This window comes from Salminus brasiliensis, chromosome 13 (assembly GCF_030463535.1).
Source record: "Salminus brasiliensis chromosome 13, fSalBra1.hap2, whole genome shotgun sequence".
Classification (NCBI taxonomy): Eukaryota; Metazoa; Chordata; class Actinopteri; order Characiformes; family Bryconidae; genus Salminus; species Salminus brasiliensis.
Window position 1 is genome coordinate 7000534 of NC_132890.1, and position 6000 is coordinate 7006533.

The following is a 6000-nucleotide window of genomic DNA, read 5'->3' on the forward strand; positions in this document are numbered from 1 at the left end:
TTCCACACTGTGTAGGTCGGAAAATGACCCAAGGAGGACCATACCTGCTGGTTTTAGGTTTTCAAAGCTTGAAGGCTTTTTATAGCCCAGACCGAGAGCTGTGGTTCTGTGAGCAGGGGGTTCAGGAGATGAATGTGGTTTTGTAGAGTGTGTGAATACACACATTCATACGGCAGTTTCAGTTTCTCACTCGGTTAATGTGCAAGACGCGTTTACTTCAAATAGCCCTGTGGCCTGGAGGCGGGTAACAGAGTTACTGTGATGACACCCTCCAGTATTCATAGATTCTGGTGCCCATAGATGCCGGTATTCATTGATGTCAGTGCCCATAGATGCATGTGCCCATAGATGCATGTGCCCATAGATGCATGTGCCCATAGATGCTGGTACTCAAAGATGTCAGTATTCATAGATGCTGGTACTCAAAGATCCAGGGGTGCTCATAGATGCCAGGAGCCCATAGATGCTGGTGCCCATAGATGAAGGTATTCATAGATGCCGGTGCCCATACATGCTGGTATTTAAAGATGCCGCTGCCCATAGATGCCGGTATTCCAATGCATACAGAGAGCTGTAGAGACATCTCCATCAATAAATGACCGTCCCTGGCATGACAATTAAAACCTTGCCTTTGGGGCCAGTAAGCTTCTAATATTTGTAGAACTTCACACACTGACGGCCTGGGCCAGAGGAACACTGGCGTCAATTACAGTAAATCAGATTTATGGTCAACCCCCAGGTTCAAGTTGAAGAGAATGTGGTGGGTTAGCATTCTTCTGAGCAGTAAGAGAACTGAGTGACACCAGAGGGGTAACAGCCTTGAGGTCTACATTCATGGGAAAGTGCTGCACTAGAATCCGGTGTCAGCAATACAACCAGCGTCAGATATAGAGCAAACCAGGACGGGGAACTGTGCCAGCACTCTCTCCCACACCCATCCCAGCCCCCCCCCCCCCCCCCACACACACACACACACACACACACCCACCCCTATCAGCATGTCTGATGTGATCTCTCTGAAAGCTGAATTTCCCAACCACAACTTCTATGAGAGCTCTCCCTGAAGCACCTACAGATGAAAAATGAGAGGGGGGGGGGTTACCTCCTGAAGACACTCGCCAGAAGAAATGCTTTCAGCCAAAAGTATTGGAAATGGTTTATATTAACATATGTGCACACTATATGGACATTGAGACACACCTCTTAACCAGGTGTTCCATTTTGATTATAAAATCAAGCACCTAGCCATGCAGTCTGTCCTGAACTCCAGGGTGGTTCTGTAAAAGGATGTTGCCACTGCCACAAGTCACTTGCTGAAATTTCCTCTCTCCTACATCTTCCACCATCAGCTGTGAGTGGGATTATTGAACAGTGGAAGCGTTTAGGAACCACAGAAAGCAGCTCAGCCACTAGGTGTCAGACCATGTAAAGTGGGTGGTCAGGGCCGAGTGCTGAGCTCCGAGCAGAGTGTAGGAAAGTCTCCAAAGCTCTGCTGAACCAATAACTGCAGTGTTCCAAACCTCCTATGGCATTAACATCAGCGCAAAAACTGTGTGGTAGCAGCTTCATAGTATGGGTTTCTATGGCCAATCAGCTGTATGCAAGCCGTACCTCACCAAAGCAATACCAAGCATTGGGTGGAGTGGTATAAAGCACACTGCTACTGGGCTGTGGTGGAGTGGAAACCTGCTCTATGTTTACTATAAAGAGGTCTGGGTTTGGTGAATGCCAGGAGAAATGTTACCTGCCTGACTGCACTGCACCAACTGTAAAGTTTGGTGGAGGAGGGATAATGCTGTGGGCTTGTTTTTCAGGGGTTGACCTATTGGCCCCTTAGTTCCAATGGAGGGAAATTTTAAAGCTTCAACAAACCAAGATATTTTTGACCAACTTATAGAGGGATGAACCAGAGCGGAAATTGCGAGCCAGGCCCTCTCGCCCAATATCAGTGTCTGATCTCACAAATGCTCTTCTGGATGAATGGGCAAAACTCGATATTATTGCATAGGGATGTCAAAAAAAAAAAAAAAACTCTGGCCCTGTAAAATATAATTAATGTGTTTGTATGTATGTATGTATGTATGTATGTATGCATACACAAAACTAACATCCCACCCGGTCACATTTTATTGTGAATATGGCTCCCATCAATGAAAAGCATACTATTAAATCAAGGTATTGCTTTCGGGGCTTATTTTCGGTGGGCACCATTCTCGCAAGCTCTTGCATATGGCTTTCACAACGTGAACTCTGCCTTAAAAAAATGACCTCAGTGCTGAGTACTGAGGGTTCCAGATTACAAAGATTACAAAGAAGGCTTTGATCATCAGGCACAGACTCGCTCTGAACAGAGGACATGATCATTAAGTGTGCCGTTTGGAGAGCCCTCTCCCAGCGCTGATTCATGAGAACACAGGAAGCTCCAGGTCACCACAAAATCTCTCTCCAGCCAGGTTACAGTACAAGCCCACTCCACAGCCCCCCTGCACTGCCTGAGCACTTCCAGAACAGGGGCCCACTATAATTGGAAGCAGGTCTATATTCAGCTCTTTCCCTTCACACAGGAAGTGCTGCGTGGTGCATTTCTGCCATAGTGAGATGTGACATTATAGTGGGAGGAGGGGAGCTGGGGGGAGGTATTACATTTCAGAGATGGTAAACAGACCTGTGTAGCCTGCACAGCACACTCGCCAAGATCATGTAATAAAAGACGCATGTCGTGACATCACATCTCGGACTGAAACCCTGACGCATCATGTTCGGCCCATGAGAAAAACAAACAGACCTTAAAATAGAAGGAGCACAAAATCTGCACTGACGCGTTCAGGTTTGACTCGGATCTCAGACATAAACAAAAAAGAGATGTGTATGTAACAGTATGGCGCAAGTCGTTATTAGGGATGTACTGATCCACCCCTTTTTGTTCTGATACAGATACGATACATGAACTTTGCGCATCGGTCGATTCCCGATACCACTAATACCACTGTTGATTTAATAAACCACATACCTGACAATCTGGGAGAGACTTGAGGCATCAGGAGTCTGTGAGACTAAAGAGGAGCTAGAAGCTCCTCCCTTCTTGGTTCTCCTTATATGAAAGACAAGCTGGGTTACTCGCTGTTATGATGAGAGTTCAGAGGCGTTCTGTGTTATGAAGCCTAGAATACAGGCGGTGCGAGAATCGGGGTTCCGTGGATGGATTGGTCTTTTGAATCAGACTAATTATCCAATACCCGATCCAGCTAATTTTCTTAGTATCAGGACCAATATTCGATCCTAGTATCGGATCAGTGCATCGGAGCTATTACACCATGTGGGAGACCAGGGTTTGATTCCCAGTCTGGGTGACTATGCTGCGCTACACCAATAAGAGTCCTTGGGCAAGACTCCTAACACTACATTGGCCCACCTCTGTAATAAGAGTTACCTTGTAAGTCGCTCTGGATAAGAGCGTCTGCTAAATGCCATAAATGTAAATGTGGTCATTATGCCGCTCATCTCCACTGGAGAATCACCAGACGATGTAAAGGTAAGGGTGCACATATTTGTCACTGTACTACACATACAGCGAAATGTGTCCTCCGCATTTAACCCATCTGTGGTAGTGAACACACACACACACACACACTAGTGAACTAGGGGCAGTGAGTACACACATCCACCAGTCACATGACTGAGCTCAACCCTCCAAAACCCCATTTATGAAAACATCCAAAAACATCAGAAAGAAGTTATATACTGTAGCTCCCTGTAGCTTGTGGCTGTGATGTTCCAGCTCCAGCTCCTCCTTTGTTCCACAGCGGTCTCCTCTCCACATGGATACCCTTTACTGTACCACAAATTACTAGGCTACTGCTTTTCTATTCAAAAATATTGGTACAGTATTACCGCCCGGAGAGATTGGGGTAGGGAGGTTTCCAAATTCCAAAGTTTAGGAGGCACGGCACTGAAGGATCTACCACCCACAGTGAAGTGTTGTATAGGGGACTGTTGTCTGAGGACCTGAAGACCTGAGGGTACAAAGGGGGAGAAGTAAGGGTGGAGGAGCTCTCCAAGAACTGCAGGGGCCCGACCCTGAAGGGCTCTGAATGTAGTCAACAGAACCTTAAACACTAATGCGGGATGTTGCTGGTAACCGGTGCAGGTCCCTGAGAATGGGAGTGGTGTGATCCCTTATTATTTCAAATATGGCGCTCATGCCAAACATTCAATATATAGACTTATGAAATTATGAAATGTATGGACGTATAATATTTACAGAGATAGATAGAGCGAGCGAGCGAGCGAGCGAGAGAGAGAGAGAGAGCGAGAGAGAGAGAGAGAGCGAGAGAGAGAGCGAGCACGAGAGAAAGTACAGCAGATAGAAAAGTAAACAAGCCCTCGGGCAGGGTGGGTCAGTCTCAGACATGAGCTCATGGATCCAATACATTGAAGGAATCCCTGACAACAGTGTGTGTATGAGCAACAGTCTGTGTGACACCCGGAGGTACGCTAATGTTCCTGTGGCTTGGTGGTTTGCTAAGCATGTTCAGACAATCATTGGTTATCTAGATGTTTTCTGCACTGCTAACATTAGCATGGCAGTCTGACAACTGTTCTCCAACTACTACTGGAACTTCAACCTCCAGGATACTGCAGGCAAAGTCGCATCACCTTGTCAAGCAATGTGGGGCTGTATTATCTAGTTGTACTCTACTGTACTGTACAATAATTAATGCAATATGTACAAATTACAAATGTAAACAATGCAATTTTGACCCGGTTCTCAGGTCATGGGGTCATGGTGGTTATACGTCACCGAAATGCCTATAGGCCACTTACCTCACAAACGTAGAACCTTTCTTGAAACAGCTCTGGCCTTATAACTGTTCTCTGGATGTAAGCAGGCTGTCCATGCCAAGGTCAAACCCTCCACCAGTCACATGACCGAGCTCAACTCTCCTCAATTAAACAATCAGAAAGAAGAAAATACTGTAGCTCCCTGTAGCTCCTGGCTGTGATGTTCAAGCTCCAGCTCTTCCTTTGTTCCACGGCGGTCCCCTGCTCCAGGAGGGAGTTCCTCGGCCCCCTCTCCACACGGACACCCTTAACTGTACCACAAATTACTAGGCTCACCGCACACTTTTCCCTCAGCCGCCGAAGATGATGTCACAGACCTCCACGGTGGCTTCTCCTCTCAGCGCAGATCACGTGGCGAGACCATCTGCTGTTGCTATAGCAACCGTACCAGGGGAGAATCACATCACGAGACCTAAGATGACTATCGCTATAGCAATGGAGGGAGAAGACGTCATGGCCCAGCTTTGAAACCAAGCGAAAAGACCAAGTTCTTGTGGACGGAGGAGGACAGGGATTTCCTGATGGGGGGGGATTATTTATTAATTTATTTTTAATAGCTTCCTAGCAGCTATCAAGGGTCAAGCCAGGCTCACTCCAGAATGCTGACCCACTGTACACTCAATTACAGAGAAAGGAAAGCACCACTGTTGAGCTTATTTACCACCGATGATTAATGTAGAGGATTTCCCACTGGGCTTAAGCTAGAAAAACAAGGAAGAGTCTATCACCTGAGCCCCCGGGAGGAAAACTGGTCCTGTTGTGAAAGGAGGTGAACTGGAAGCCCACTACAAGCACAGTGAGGATTAGGAACGTTTTACAAACCTTACGTTAGAGACCCTTGAGCTGTTCTGGTTATATAACACAGGTTATCAACTGGGGATCCGCCCATGCATAAAAATACTTCCCAGATCTGCAACAAGCTGCAATAACCAGAGCTGGAATGTGGAACAAAACTGTGACCTTGGCACCTTCTGTTTGTCTTCAGGTCACAAGTCATTGGAGCAAGCATGAGCAAACACGTGTCCATAGCTAAACAGACAGAGCAGTAAAACTAATGTCCAGGAACAGATTCTGGATCTCCAGAGCTCATATTAAAGTGCTGTGTTGGAAAAAACTGGATGTTGTGGATGGAAAACAAGCATGAGAAGGAAAATCTCG

The 6000-nt window shown here is 46.5% G+C and overlaps 1 protein-coding gene across 18 annotated transcripts in view; it reads right to left on the reverse strand.

Annotated features, from left to right (window-relative positions):
• mical3a (microtubule associated monooxygenase, calponin and LIM domain containing 3a) overlaps positions 1–6000 on the reverse strand; it is a 129743-nt gene that overhangs the window by 69591 nt on the left and 54152 nt on the right. Inside the window, exon 1 of one of the 18 annotated variants that reach the window (XM_072694902.1) lies at positions 4825–5152. The exons of the other annotated variants lie outside the window; for them this stretch is intronic. The gene's annotated coding sequence lies outside the window, so the exon portion shown is untranslated. Of the gene's footprint in view, positions 1–4824; positions 5153–6000 lie in introns of those variants that run through there. 18 annotated transcript variants of the gene reach the window in all.